This window comes from Equus quagga, chromosome 10 (assembly GCF_021613505.1).
Source record: "Equus quagga isolate Etosha38 chromosome 10, UCLA_HA_Equagga_1.0, whole genome shotgun sequence".
NCBI lineage: Eukaryota > Metazoa > Chordata > Mammalia > Perissodactyla > Equidae > Equus > Equus quagga.
In genome coordinates this window covers 68,991,108-69,007,441 of record NC_060276.1, presented here as the reverse complement: position 1 = coordinate 69,007,441, position 16,334 = coordinate 68,991,108, and the positions used below count along the sequence as shown (strand labels likewise).

The window sequence follows — 16,334 nt, the reverse complement described above, 5'->3', positions numbered from 1 at the left end:
TGTAAATAAAAGAAAAATCAGAAATGAATTCTAAACTAGAAGGAACACAAGAGTAAATAAACTCAACACATAATGCCTTAAGAGAAACAGAAAATGAAAAGAAGGAATTTTTTAAAATCAAAAAGAAAAAAAGAAAGATAAAAAGGATTTGAGAAAAAGTGATAAATTTAGAAGATAGTTAAAGAAAATCCAACATACATAGAAGAAAACCAAAGTAAGGGAACAGAACAAATAATAAAGACTATAAGAAAGTTTTCCTGAAATAACTTCTAATAGAGACTTGAAACAACATTTAAGAAGGCAATTTGTGTAACTGAGAAAATCAACCCAAAATGACCATATCATAGTAAAATTACTGGACTTTAAAGAAAAAAATCTTATGTATTCAGGCGAAGAGAACAAGAGAAAGAAAATCGGCCAGTCATCAGATATATTGACAGCAATGGCTTATGCCAGAAGAAAAGTCACATATTCTAGATCCACAAGGAAAGAAAATGTGAGCCAAAGATTTTATATCCAGCCAAACTGACTGGTATGGGATGAATTGTGTCCCCTCAAAATTCATCTGTTGAAGCCCTAACTCCTAGTACCTCAGAAAGTGACCATATTTGGAGACAGGGCCTTTAAAAGGTAACGAAGTTAAAATGAAGCCAGTAGGGTGGGCCCTGATCCAATCTGACTAGTGTCCTTATAAAAGGACATTTGGACACAAATAGAGATACCAGGGATATGCACACACATAGAAAAGACTATGTGAGGACACAGCAAGGAGGTGGCAATCTACAAGCCAAGGAGAGAGGTCTTAGAAGGAATCAAATCTGCTAATACCTTGATTTTGGACCTCTGGCCTCCATAACTGTGAGAAAATCAGTTTCTGATGTTTAAGTCGCCCAGTCTGTGATATTTTGTTATGGCAGCCCTGGCAAACGAATACACTGACTTTCTAGAGTAGAGGCTACAAACTGTTATCAACATGCCATCATGCAGGAGAGACTGCTCTTGTGGGGCCTCCCCGAGGGATCTACCAGCGAATAAACTTCAGAAAAGCAAAGTAACTAGAAAAGTATTGACATAAGGGCTGATAGTGAGCATTAAATAAGTACAATAAATAAACACACACGCACATATTTGTAGAACTAATATTCAATGAAGGTTCTAAGTAAGAGAGTATAGTAATGCAATTGCTACAAAAGGGTGGAAAACCGAGAGAGAATATGCAAAAAAACTTTTTAATTGTTCTTGTAATCATATTGGTGGTGGCAGCATTAACACTGCTAGTCTTAGATAGTTGTGTATATCAGTGGGATAAAGTAAATGAGTAATTATGATATATTCTAATTCTATTATCCCCTATATCTTTGGGAAGCAAGATTCTCAAGCATGAAAGAAAGGAGATTCAGCTATAGGACAGGAGTTAAGGAAAACCCTGAATGCCTGAATTTGAATTAAAGTATCAGTGTCAACTCATGAGGCATTTTTTCTCAAAAGCCTTAGAAATAAGGACCAGCCCTGTAGCCATGAGCACTGCTAGCCTAGCATCTAGACTGTGGCCTTGAAATACAATTTCCCACTAAAAAGAAACGAGGGTTTTTTTGAGAAGTGGCTGATTCCAGATCTGGGGCAGGAAATGTACAAGATGAGTCTGAAATATCAAATATGTTCAAATCCATGAGTTCATAATGATGCAATTTTTGTTAAAAAAAGAAAACTATACATATTAGCACTGTGCAAAGGACCTCTATAAACGTACAGCAAATACTTAGAGTTTCTCTCTTGGGACTAGGATTATAGGGAATTTTTCTTTCTAAGTTACTACTTTCTAGATTATTTGTTTAAAATTTAATGAGCATACATTACTTTCATAATTAGCAAAAACAGTGATTAAAGAAAATTTTAAAAAAGAAACAACTGTGATAACTGCATAGTTTTCAAGAATCCGTTTCTAAAACGAGGCATTCTCATTGACTTAATCAAGATTGAGCAATGACTAACACTAGGTTTTGGTAAATGGTAAGAATAAAGTTCCCTAAACTGACTTTTAGACTGCTTTTGCTTTATTGCTCAAAATTCACAGTTTTGAATAGCTAGCAGGCCATTGTTATCAATGAAAATTCATCTACCCTCACACATGGATTTCTGATCCGGTGGTTCAGTACTTTAAAAAAGGTAGAACCCTGCTTTCAGTTTCAGTCATTTTCTTCCCTTCTGCTTTGGTGAGGTGTGAAGATCGGGGGGAAGGCTTCACAGAGGCAACACTCTTATCTTTCACCATTTAACCTATATGCCATGGATCTCAAAAGTGTGGTCCCTAGACCAGCAGACAAATTCTCAGGTTCCATCAGACCTACTGAAGCTGAATCTCTTGAGGGTGAGGGCTAGTAATCTATGTTTTAATAAGCCCTTTCGGCAAGGTTGCTAGACAAAATATAGGATGGTCCAGCTAAATGTGAATTTCACATAAACAACAAATAATTTTTTTAGTATAAATATTTGCAATATTTGGGACATACTTATATTCAAATTCAAGTTTAACTGGGTATCTTGTTTTGTTTCTTGTTTATTTATTTCTAAATCTGGTAACCTGACCTCCAAGTGATTCTGATCCAAGTTAAAGTTTGAAAATCACTGGAGTAAAGGTAAGAGGATGGGCCTTGGATTCAGATAGATCTGACGCCATCATTTTTTTTAACAATGGATGGAATCCCACAAATATGACTGGCATCTCCATATGACAAAGGAGACCATGGGGGAGAGAGGCAACCAGCCTCAGGGCCTAGAGTAAAGTTTGGTAGCAGAAAGGGCCTGAATTTCACCAGAAAGTTCAGACACACTCTGCGTGACTGATACTCTAGTCACCCTGGGGTGCTGTTCTCATACAAAGTACAACATTGGCCAAAATGGGAGGAAGGGCTGGGTGGGGGATGCAAGGGAGGGAAAAACTGAAATCTATAATACGGAGGGAGGAATATAAATAGCTTAGAATCAGCCAAGGTCGGTTTGTGCTCACTTCAGGCTCTCTACCACTGACTTTGCAGGGAGAAAAGACTGGGGAAGAGTCACTCTGAGTATAAAGAGGCTCCTGGGCAGCACCAACCCTGTTCTGTGAGCCTCTAAAGCAGTGCTTCTCACCCAGGGGTGATTTCAACCCTGGCAGTGTCTGGAGACAATTTTAGTTGTCACAACCAGGTGGGGTGGGGAGGGTGTGCTACTGACATCTAGTGGGTAGAGGACAGAGATACTGGTAAACATCTTACAAAGCAGAGGATGGCCACCCACAACAAAGAATTATCTAATTGCAAATATCAAGTTCCAAGGCTGAGAAACTCTGGCTCTAAAGCAGGTCAGTGCAGAGAAAGTTACTCTCTTCGCCACAGCCGCACTCCTTACCCCAAACCACTGACCCTCCTCTACAACGAGGTGTTTGCACTGCACTGCAGAGATTTGATGCGTGCCCATTCTCGTAAGTCTGAACTTGGACAAGCTACTCAATTCTCCTAGCTTTTCTATCCTAATCTGTACAATGTGGGTAAAACTATTTACCTCATAGGGTTATTGCAGGGATTAAACGAGGTAATTTAACAGTTTAGATTCAAACATTTATCAAGCTCCTACACTATGTACCCAGTCTTGGGGGTACACGGTCATGCCATTAAGGATTTAAGTCTAGTGAGTTTTAAGGCACATGGTAGATTTTCAAACAAAGGCTTATTTCCTTCACACTCAGCCCCTACCCATATCCTTCCCTTTCATTATTAGACTGGGGCCTAATCTTCTCTCTTCCTTACCAGAGAACTGGAAGGAAGAGCAGAATTAATACCTATTATGAAGAGGAGCTACACCACCAGTTTGTACTATTTTGCTGATGCTTTTCATCATTAATTCTCAATACAGCACTAAAGCCAATGTATTGTTCTTAATAATCGAAAGAAGTTCAGTTAGCTATTTAAGGCTGGCATCTGCTCTGTTCTCAAAATTGACTATTACCTTTGAATAAGGTCAGGAAACAAAAAGCAAGCTCAAGAAGCCCTCTTTCTGACCCTGACTTGCATGGCTCCTACATCCTGCTCTTATAAGTAAGGTTATTAGAGTATTAGAAAATTCGGGTGCTCTCCTAACATTCCCACTTGCTCATGAAATGGAATGAGAGAAAGGAAGGGAGGGGGTGACTCAAAGGTCATATCCAGGGGTCGGCCCGTGGCCAAGTGGTTAAAGTTCCGTGCGCTCCACTTCAGCAGCCCAGGGTTTGCGGGTTCGGATCCCAAGTGCAGATGTCCTCCACTCATCAGTCGTGCTGTGGAGGCATCCCACATACAAAGTAGAGGAAGATTGGCACAGATGTTAGCCCAGGGCTAATCCTCCTCAAGCCAAAAAAGAGGAGGATTGGCAATGGATGTTAGCTCAGGGCAGATTTTCCTCACAAAACAAAACAAAACAGGTCATACCCAGGTTTTGGGGTTGAGCAACTGGATGATAGTAGTGTCATTTACTGAAATTATAAAGTCTTGGGGAGAAGCGTGTTTGGAAGGGAAATCAAGAGTTCCACTTGGAACAATTAAAAAAATCTCTCTTCTTCTTGTCTCTAACCTCTCTTTCTATCAGCCTGTACAAATGACCAAGTCTCTCCTTTCTTAAAACAAATGAAGCCCTCCCCAAACTTTATAATCCCTTTAACTGTTGCCCTCTTTCCTTGCCTTTAGGTCCAAACTTCTTTAAAGGATCATCTATTTCTCCTCTATCTACTTCCTCACCCCCAAGCCTCTTCTCGACCCCCTGCAATTTGGTTTCTGCCCTCACCATATTATTGGAACTACACTCACTAAGGTGACAAATAATGTCCTAATTGCCAAATCTAACAGATACTTTTCAGTCCGAACCTCACTGGACCTCTCTGTAGCCTTCGATATGGCTGATCACATCCTCCTCTTTGGAAATCTCTCCCCACTTGTTTCCCTGGCATCCCTTTTTCCTGCTTCTCTTCCTCCTCTGTAATTTTTCCTTCTCACATTCTTCCTGACTCCTCCTCTATCTGCTGCTTAAATGTTGAATTTGCAGGGATTCTGTTCAGCTCTTCTCTCACTTTACACTGTTTTCACAGATGATCCTATCTTTTAGATCCCATTTAGATGATTTTGGCTATCATCTATAAACTGTCAACTCCTAATTTGCTATCTCCCGACTCTAATTCTCTTTGGAACTATACGCTCATATTTTGAGTTGCCTACTAGACAGGTCATCTAGATGCTCCCAGATGTCTCAAATTCAACACATTCAGAATTCAATTCTAAACAAGACAATTTACAAAAGAAATTCATGTTTCCTCACCTAGTAACCAGGAAAATGCAAATTAAACCAATAAATGCAATGTTTCTTACAAAGACTGACAAAAATTTATGAGCATGAGAACACCGAGTGTTGATGAAGATTAGGAAAAAAAGACTCTCAGACACTGCTGGTAGAAGTATGACTAGTTATAACCTTTTAGGAAACTAATCTGGCGATATCTATTAAAGTATAAAATACATATATGTCCCTTCTATGCCAAAGAAATTGCCACACAGGTCCATAGGGTGCATGTACAAGGATGCTCATCACATTGTTGTTTGTGTTAACAGGAAGGTGGAGGTAATCTGCTTGCCCATCACTGGAGAAGTGGATAAGGGAAATGTGGTAGATATATACCTTGGAGTATGATGCAGCAGGAAGAAGGAATGCCTCAGATGTATTGCATAGCAACAGGAATGGCTTTTATACCAGGGTGTTGAGTGAAAAAGAAAACATTGAAATGTCTAACACAAAAAGATTTATGTAAATTAAAATAATACACACATAAAAAAAGTTGTACTTTATAAGAATATATTTAAACAAAAGGATATACATTAAGGAATGGTTGCCTGTGGGGTGGAGAGGGCCTGGGAGTGGGAAATGAGGCTAAAAGAGAATATACAAACAAACAGGGAGGAATCTTACAAGGGCCAATGATGATAATGTGCTATAAACTGAGGAATATCATTAACTCAACCCACAGCACTGAAGACTTCCCCCAGATTAATAACACATTCTGTTTGACCCTACAGTCTGTTCCCATTTTTTTTTTGCCACTAACAACAATGCTACAATAAGTATTCTTTATATGTATATTTTTATATTGGTGATTATATTTCTATAGCATATATTTTTAATTGTGCTATCTCCACATATGGAATAGCATGCAGTTATTAGAAAGGATGGGTTACAAAGAAATCCATGCCAAGACACATCATAATTAAACTGCTGAAAATGAAAGACAATGAAAAAATCTTGAAGTCAGCCAAAGAGAAAAGTATACAGGAACATCAATTTGAATGATAGCAGATTTCTCATCTGAAACCATGCAGGCCAGAAGGAAGTGGCACAAAATTTTTCAAGTGCAGAAAGAAAAGAACTGTCAGATTAGGGCAGGAAATATACAAGATGAGCCTGGAACATCTTATAGTGCCAGAAAGGAAGGAAGCACTCAAAGGAGAAAAACACAATGATAGTGGAATGACAAAGGGACACAGAAGCCAACTAAAAGAGCTCCCAGTGGCCAAAGCTAGAACAATTTGAGCAATACAGTAAAGTGGTATCGGGTTATAACCCAAGGTACAAAATAAATATCCATGAGTCTATACTGATATAAACAAATGATTGATTGATTGGACTGATAGATAAATACATTCATGGGGAAAAGAGACAAATCTGCTATGCAAAATTCTAAATAATTCATGTAGATACTTTGCTCTCAAGGAGGGGGAGCGTAACTTTATTCTTTAAGTTTGGGTGCATACAGTGACTTCCAAGAGTACGAGATGGAAAAGGAGATCAAAGAGTAACTTGACTGTGGAGAAATCTAACAAACACATCAGCCAGGTGTTCAAGGTGAACATCAAAAGTAACATCTTTGCTAGTATGTACTCTTGATATGATGTGATGAAAATGGTATTTTCACTTCTGTGGTCTTCCTCCCCAAAACCCATAACCCCAGTTTAATCATGAATCGGACAAATTCCAATAGAGGGATTTTCTACAAAATAGCTGACCAGTGCTCTTCAAAGTTATCAAGCTGATCAAAAGCAATAAAAGTCTGAGAAACTGTCATAGCCAAGAGGAGCCCAAGGAGACATGATGACTAAATGTAAGGTGGTATTCTGGATGGTCCTGAAACAGATGAAGAACATTAGGTAAAAACTAAAGAAATCTGAATAAAGTATGGACTTTAATTATAAGGTATCAATACTCCTTCATTAATTATAACAAATATATCATACTAATGTAAGATGTTAACCACAGGGGAAACTGGGTACAGGGTATATGAGGACTCTCTGTACTGTCTTCTCAATTTTTCTGTAAATCTAAAACTGTTCTAAAAAAAATAAAGATTAGTAAAAAAAAAAAAGTACTGTAAACAACAAGTTCTGTATCTGGCAAAACTATCCTTCAGATAAAGGAAAATGGAGAAAATTTGTTGCTAGCAAACCTGCCCTTAAAGAATGGCTAAAAGAATTCTCTCAACAGAAAGAAAAGATAAAAGAAGTCCTGGAACTTCAGAGAGGAAAAAAACATCAGAATGGGCAAAAATAGGGGTATATTATCCTCTTCATGAGTTTCTTAACTCATATTTGATGGTTAAAGCAAAAATTATAACACCATCTGATGTGGTGGCTCAACATATGTAGAGGAAATACTTAAGACAGTTACATTTTTTTAAAGTGGAGAAGGTAAATAGATCTAAATGGAAGTAAGGTCTTCATACTTCACTTGAAGTGGTAAAACACCGACACCAGTAGAATGTAATTAGTAACATATTTACATTGTAATACCTAGAGCAACAACTAAGAAAACTATATAAAGCAGTATGCTCAAAAATACTGTAAAGAAATCAAGATAGAATCCTAAAAAATATTCAAGTAACCACAGAAAGGTAAGAAAAGAGAACAAGAAACAGAGGAAACCAACAGAAAACAAATAAGAAAGTGGCAGACTCAAGTCTTAACATGTGAATAATTACTATCATAGGTTGAATTATGTCATCCACAAAGATATATTGAAGTCCTAACCCCCAAACCTGTGAATGTGACCTTATTTGGAAATAGGGTTGTCTTAGTCAGTTTGGGCTACTATAACAAAGTATTATAAGCAATATAAATTTATTTCTCACAGTTCTGGACGCTGAAAATTTGAGATCAAGGTGCCAGCACGGTTGAGTTCTGGTGAGAGCCCTCTTCTGGGCTGTGGGCTGCTGACTTCCTGTTGTATCCTCACATGGCACAAAGTACAAGGGAGCTCTCTGGGGTCTCTTTTAAAAGGGCACTATTCCCATTCATGAGGGCTCCACTCTCATGACTTAATCACCTCCCAAAGGCCCCACCCTCCTAATATCATCATATTAGAAATTAGGTTTCAATATACAAATTTTGGGGGAACACAAACATTCAGTCTATAGCAAGTGTCTTGAAGATGTAATCAAGTTAAGATGAGGTTGTTACGGTGGACCATAAAACAATCTGACTGGTGTCCTTTTAAGAAGAGGGAAATATGGGGCTGGCCTGTGACCTAGAGGTTAAGTTCACGCACTCTGCTTCGGTGGCCCAGGGTTTCGCCAGTTCAGATCCTAGGCACAGACATGGCACCACTCATCAGGCCATGCTGAGGTGGCATCCTTCATGCCACAACTAGAAGGATCCACAATTAAAAATATGAAACTATGCACTGGCGGGCTTTGGGGAGAAAAAGGAAAAACAAAATCTTAAAAAAAAGAAGAGGGAAATATGGACATAGACACACAGAGAAAGAGAACACCATGTCTTCACATGACACATGAACACTGACACAGAAGGAAGAGGGCCATGTGAAGACAGAGGCAGAGATTGGAGTAATTCTGCTGCCACAAGCCAGGGATTGCGTGAGGATTCCAGAAGTTGGAAGAGGCAAAAAGGATCAACCTCTAGAGGCTTCAGAGGAAGCATGGCCCTGACAACACCTTGATTTCAGACTTTTAGTCTTCACAACTGTGAGATACTAATTTTCTGTTGTTTTAAGCTACCCAGCTCATGTTATTTTGTTATAGCAGTCCTAGGAAATTAATACAATTACCTCAAATGAAAATGGTCCAAATACACCAAATTAAAAGACAGAGATTGAGGCCAGCCCGGCGGTGTAGTGATTAACTTTGCACGCTCTGCTTCAGTGGCCCCGGGTTCACAGGTTCGGATCCCAGGTGCACTGGGACCTAGCACTGGTCATCAAGCCATCCCTGTGGCAGCATCCCACATAAAATAGAAGAAGATGGGCACAGATGTCAGCTCAGGGGCAACCTTCCTTGCAAAAAAAAAAAAAGACAGAAATCAGCAGAGTGGATTAAAAAAAACAGGATCCGAGTACATGCTGTCTACAAGAAACGCACTTGAAACACAATGACATAGGTAGGTTGAAAGTAAAAGGATATAAAAAGATAAACCATGTAAATATTAACAAAAAAAAGCATTGGGTATGGGGCCGGCCTGGTGGCATTGTGCTTAAGTTTGCATGCTCTGCTTCAGTGGCCCAGGGTTCACAGGTTCAGATCCTGGGTGTGGACCTACACACCATTCATCAGGCCATGCTGTGGCGGCATCTCATATACAAAGTAGAGGAAGATTGGCACAGATATTAGCTCAGGGACCATCTTCCTCAAGCAAAAAGAGGAGGATTGGCGACAGATGTCAGCTCAGGGCCAATCTTCCTCTCACACACACACAAAAAGCACAGGTTAGATTGATATATATTGACCTAGGGGTATATCCACTGAAGTATTACTAAGTAAGAAAATCAAGTTGTAGGAATATACATATATATATATATATATATCCTCATCTTTATAAAAACTAATCATTAAAATCATACATACATACACATATATATACACATACACACTCATGAAGAAGGTGTGGAAGGCTACACAAATTGGTCCCCTTGATGTTACAATGGAAGGGGAGGGGGATATGAAAGGGGAGATTATTAACTTTCTTCTTGTATTTTTGGATTGTTTCACTTGTTACAGTGAGAACATACTGCATTTGTAATTTAAAAGAAAATTGCAATTAGATAAATTTTTTGAGGGAAATATTTTCCCTCAAACCTACTTTTGTTCTTCTTCTCTATTTTGGTGAATTAGTACCATCATTCACTCCCAAGACAAGAGACCTGCAAGTAATTCTCGATCCTTCCTTTTCTGTAATCTTCCACTCTCCCACTTAATTAGTTACCAAATCTAGATTTTAGTTCATAAATATCCCTACCTTCCTCTAATTAATTATAAGTCCTGTCTATTCTAGTTCCTAAATCTCTTTTAAATCCCTTCCCCTCTTTACCACCCCTGCCAATAATGCCTTTTTTAAGTTCAGGACTTTATCATCTCTCAGTATTTCAATAACCTTTCAAATAATCCTGTTTTACTCCCCCATCCAATCTCTCTCATACAATGCTCTCAGAATTATCTTTCTAAACAGTTATAGTGTACCACTGCTGGTACACAAATTAATATATTTTTATTTTAATATTCATAAGAAAATATATTAAACTCATGATTTCAAAGATATTACTGCCTAAATTAAGAAATTAAAATGGTGAAGGCAGAATATGAGTCAGTGAAGTTGGAAAACATTGGTCTACAAGGATAAAGCCCAAACTCCATGAGTCTTTAGATCTGGTCCCATCCTACCTTTCCAACTTTGACATCATAAATGTACCATTCCAATTAGAGAGAACCTTCTGATGGCCCCCCTCTATTCCAGTACTTGTACTTTACAATATGCTAATTATTTGTTCACATTTCTGTGTCCCCCACTAAATTATGAACTCTTCTTGGACAGGGACTAAATCTTACCCAACTTCTTATCTCAAAGGCCCACAAAATACCTGGCATAAGCACTCATAAAATGTAAGTTGAATGAAAAGATTGAAGTCTGGAATCTAGAGCCAAGGAGAACATTCCCTAAAGGCAAGTCTGCTTTGCGTGTTACTACAGCTTCCTGCCTTCTTTTAGACATCACCCTGGTCACCTGGAAAAGAACACAAAGGCCAGAGTCATGAAGGTTTCAGGGACAGGAACAGAACAGATTAGAAGGGTTTAAAGTGAGGCCACGCTGCCATCAGTTGGCACTAAGTTGACTGTTCTGCGTAGACACTTGGTCTTTGTAGATCAAGTCTTCCTTCCCATCTTCTCTCTCTGTCTGGTTTCTGACTATCTGGGGTGAGTAAACCCAAGAATTATGGCCTCAGCCTGCCTCTGATAACAGCAAAAAGTACCCTGGACATGATGCAACAAAATGGACATTGCTCTGCCAAGGTTTCATTTCCATGTTATAGTCTGGAGCTCTCTGGATTGATATTTCACTTCTAGATAAGGTGCAGTAGTTGTAAAAGGTTGTTAGCGGTGGTGGGGGACAGAGGTGCAGGTGGGAGGAGAGAGAGAGAACTACATTGACTATCATCATACAAATCGCACACAGAAAATATTTAAACCCTTTGGCTTAAAGTCAGCCTTGATGACAGCCCCACTTTCTGTGGGAATGCTGACTAGCCAGACAGAGAGAACCAGGAAAAGGTTGAAGGTCCCTGAAGTGACAGACTTGGAGCCATCCCTCTATATGCCCATTCTTCCTTTCACACTAAATACAATCCTTATGGTTTACTATGTCTGTGTGGCCTTTGGTTACAGCACCTTGACAAAGTAATAAGTGCATACGGGTTGAATGTTTCCAGCTTTCTAGGGACTCCTTGTCTTGGGAAACCATGGCTACAGCCCTTACAATCCATGAACAGGCAATAGGGCATTGACTTGCCATGAAACTGGTAATATAAAAGAATTTGTATTGAAAATTAGTTTTTGAGGGCAGCATGGTGGTGTAGTGGTTAACTTTGCACACTTCAGCAGCCCAGGGTTTGGCAGTTCGGATCCTGGGCACAGACCAACACACTACTCATCAAACGATGCTGTGGCGGCATCCCACATAGAAATAGAAGGACTTACAACCAGAATATAAAACTATGTACTGGGGCTTTGGGGAGGGGAAAAAAAAGAAAATTAGCTTTTGCTTTTTTAGTTATTGTTTGGGGAAGGGCAAACGGTGCCAATAAAGAAGTAGTAGATAAAACAGGACCCCAAGTCCCTTTACTAAGCTTTTTTTCCTTTAGCCACTTGATTCTAAAAGCCAGACAGGATTAGGCAGATTCGGGGGCAGGAAAGGGGGAATGGCTCACTATAGAAAAGGCAAATGTGAAGGTATATAGTGTACATAGGAACTATGAACCTGAGAGCTCTCTAAGCATCAGTATCCAATATTTAAAAAAAAAATATTTTCCATTTAAAGTGATACACGTTTATTATAGAAAATATGGAAAATGAAGTCCTCCAGGTGATTCTGTCTATATTCTCTCTCTAAAGCAGGCTCTCTCAAACATTAATGTATATAAAACAATGGGAAGCTTTAATGAACAGAGAAGCTTGTTATAATACAAATGGCTAGATTCTAACCCTAGAAACAGATTAAGTACATCTGGGAATCTGAATTTTAAATGGGAATACCAGGTAATGCAGAGGATCCATACTTTGAAAACATGGGCCTAAGGCTAGAGCCTCATTCTTAGTCTGCAGAACAATGATTCTGAATTTCTTCCTATTCCATCTTTCCTTCCTTTAGCAATCTTATCCATTGATATAGTTGCAGTCTCACTTATATGAACAACTCCTGAAGATTTATTTCTATCCTCAACCTCTCTGAGTTTCGGAACCAAGTTTATAATTACTTGCAAGATACCGTGTGGCTTGCCAGCACCTCAAACTCAACAGGTTCAAAACTGAAGTCATTAGTCATTCAGTGACTTCTTACTATGTACCTGAAACCATGCTAAAGATCTGGGATAGAAAGATGAATTAAAATTCAGTCCTTGTATCTCCTTTCCCTTCATTACTTTCCTGAATGAATTTCAGAGTTGGAAGAAGCATTAGAAGTCAAGAAGTATAATCCTTTTACAAAACAATCTACCTGAAATGAATGGGCCTTCTGAAAGTGATTTTAGTGTGTAGATATTTGGCCTCCTATGACATTAATCAGGGTATGGATTCCTTAAGAAATATAATTACAAGGTGGTGGTTGTTTTTATGGAGTAATATTTCAGGGGATAGTTTCCAAACACTCTAAACCCATTTACACCAGGAAAGCTATCTTCTCTACATTATACAGTAGGAAACTTTACCATAAACTTGCATCTCAGTCTGACTACAGAGCTCAGTAGCTCTTAAGGTCTGCTACAAATACATCAAGTAAAATCCTCCTTGAAGAAAAATATAGTGGAGAGTAACTGCAAATTGGTATGGTGTTTATTTTTGGAGTGATAAAAATGTTTGAAAATTAATTGTGGTGATAGTGCACAACTCTGTGAATACACTAAAAACCAATTAATTGTATACCTTAAATGAGTGAATTGTATAGTATGTGAATTATGTCTTAATAAAGCTATTATAAAAAAGATATCAAGAGAATGGAAACACAACTCTCAGAATGGGAGAAAATATTCACAAATCTTATATATGATTATATATATATATATCAAGAATATACAAAGAACTCCTATAACTCAACAATAAAAAGACAATCCAGTTTTAAAAAGAGCAAAGATTTCAATGGACATTTCTTCAAAGAAGAAATACAAATGGCCAACAAGCACACGAAAAGATGTTCACCATCACTAATCATTAGGGAAATGTAAATCAAAACCACAATGAGATACCACTTCATACCCACAAAGATAGCTATGATCAAAATAACAGATATCAACAAGTGTTAGTGAGGATGTGGAGAAATTGGAACCCCCATATATTGCTGGTGGGAATGTAAAATGATACAGCTGCTGCGGAAAACAGTTTGGCAATTCCTCAACAAGTTAAACACAGAATTACTATATGACCAAGCAATTCTACTCCTACGTGTACACACAAAAGAATGAAAGGGGCCAGCCCAGTGGCGCAGTAGTTAAGTTTGCACGTTCCAATTCAGCAGCCTTGGGTTCACTGGTTCGGATCCTGGGTGCAGACCTATGCACTGCTTATCAAGCCATGCTGTGGCAGGCATCCCACATATAAAATAGAGGAAGATGGGCACGGATGTTAGCTCAGGGCCAATCTTCCTCAGCAAAAGGAAGAGAATCGGTGGCAGATGTTAGCTCAGAGCTAATCTTCCTCAAAAAACCCCAAACAATTATAAACAGGTGTTCAAACAAAACTTTGAACATATATGTTCATAGTAGCACTATTTACAATAGCCAAAGATAGAAACAGCCAAATGTCTATCAACGGATAAACAAAATGTCGTGTACCCATATGATGGAATATTATTCAGCCATAAAAAGGAATGAAGTACTGATACATGCTACAGTGTGGATGAGCATTAAAAACATCATGTTAATCATTTCACAATGTATACAATATCATGTATATATACATCAACACATCGTATTGTACACCTTAAGTATATACAGTGTTTGTCAGTCATATCTCTATAAAAGTGGAGGAAAAAAGGAGAAAACATCATGCTAAATGAAAGAAACCAGACACAAAAGATCATATATTGTATGATTCCATTCATATGAAATAACCAGAATAGGTAAATCCATAAAGATAGGGGGCAGATTAGTGGTTGTCAGGGGCTGAGGGCGGGTGGAATGGGGAGTGACTGCTTAATAGGTACAGAGTTTCCATTTAGAGTGATGAAAAAGTTAGATAGAGCTGATGGTTGCACAACATCATAAATATACTTAAAACCACTGAATTGTATACTTTAAAAGAGTTAAAATGGTAAATTTTATGGCACGTATATTTTACCACAATAAAAAGAAAAGAAAAATTCAAACATGCAAGAGGTTGCAGGAAAGCATTAGAAATATAAAACTATAAATGAAATTTAAGCTTCATTATGTCATGTCACAGCTTGGAAAACAAAACTATAGTGGGTCTAACTGGTTGGGATAGGAATGCATTTAGCAAAAGTGTAACCCTGTAAGACTAACTGCTGATTGAAATCTTTTATCATCTAAAAACAATCTTAGTATTGGAAAGAACCTCAGATGCCATCCTAATCTTCCCTACAGTAAAAAAAAATGATGAACACAAAGGAAAAACATAAAAAACTTATGTTTGAAAAAAAATGTCAGGTCTGACACGTAAAGAGCTCAGAAGTCATCCCTCCTATCCTCACAGGAAAAAAGCCGAACTGAAAATGCACAACTATTCTTAGGTTCTTCAGAGAATTGAGGTCACAGGGTAAACCACTGCCCCCAAAAGTGGAGAGACAGGTGAATAGAGTGAATCACAGCTTTTGAGAGCAGAAGCCCCCCCACTGGAGCTAGTATTAAGATAGGAAAATCAATTGACCAATTGTTGGAAGCTCTATGTGGACAAGCATGAGAATTTAAAAGTCCAGAGGGGAGCCCCAGTCCCAGGGAGGCCCCCACACTTTCATGACTTTTACCTACATGAGCCCCACTAGGTTCTCAATGCAAAGATTGGAGAAAAATTCCCTCATGATTGTGACGGGGGCGTGGGGAATAACCATTTTGAAATAACCCAAGGTATTCTGTTCTCCTTAACAAAAGCCTGCACCAAAGCTAACTGATTTTACCAGAATCTACCACACTGGGTTTTGCTAGAGCCTAGCCAATCTGGAGGAATGGAAATATCCAACTCCAGCTCCCTCTAGACTTCCTATCTCACTCACGTTGTGGCAGGGTGGAATAAAAAGCACTTGTAAAGATCACAGCCTAGGAACACAGGCTTACTAACAGACTGAGACCTAATTATAGGAATATAGAATCTTTCCCCGTCTCTGACACCATACCACCACATCAATAAAGCTCCTGTATAACAACAGGGAATTACAAATGAAAGAATTGCATGTCTCAGATCTTTAAGAATAACTCTCTAGGGCAAATCCAAAGACAACAGGGGAAAGAAAAACAAGAACACCTGGGCCAACCTGGTGGCACAGTGGTTAAGTGCGCACATTCTGCTTCAGCGGCCCAGGGTTCGCCGGTTCGGATCCTGGGTGCGGACATGGCACCGCTTGGCAAGCCATGCTGTGGCACGCGTCCCACATATAAAGTAGAGGAAGATGGGCATGGATGTTAGCTCAGGGCCAGTCTTCCTCAGCAAAAAGAGGAGGATTGGCAGCAGTTAGCTCAGGGCTAATCTTTCTTAAAAAACAAAAAAACAAGGACAACAGAGGAAATTTTACCTCTGACACAACTACAGTACATAGTAAACCCAGCCTAACTGCTAGCCA

The 16,334-nt window shown here is 38.8% G+C and overlaps 1 long non-coding RNA gene across 2 annotated transcripts in view; it reads right to left on the bottom strand.

The window, feature by feature from the left end:
- Window positions 1-6,512: 6,512 nt before the first annotated feature.
- The window catches only part of LOC124245976 (uncharacterized), a 48,217-nt gene continuing 38,395 nt past the window's right edge, over window positions 6,513-16,334 (bottom strand). The window contains exons 3-5 of one of the 2 annotated variants that reach the window (XR_006890366.1): window positions 10,915-11,057; window positions 9,112-9,336; window positions 6,513-7,176 (exon numbers count right to left, since the gene is read on the bottom strand). This is a non-coding gene — a long non-coding RNA (uncharacterized LOC124245976). The remainder of the gene's footprint in view (window positions 7,177-9,111; window positions 9,337-10,914; window positions 11,058-16,334) is intronic. The other variant, XR_006890365.1, reaches the window with a different exon arrangement.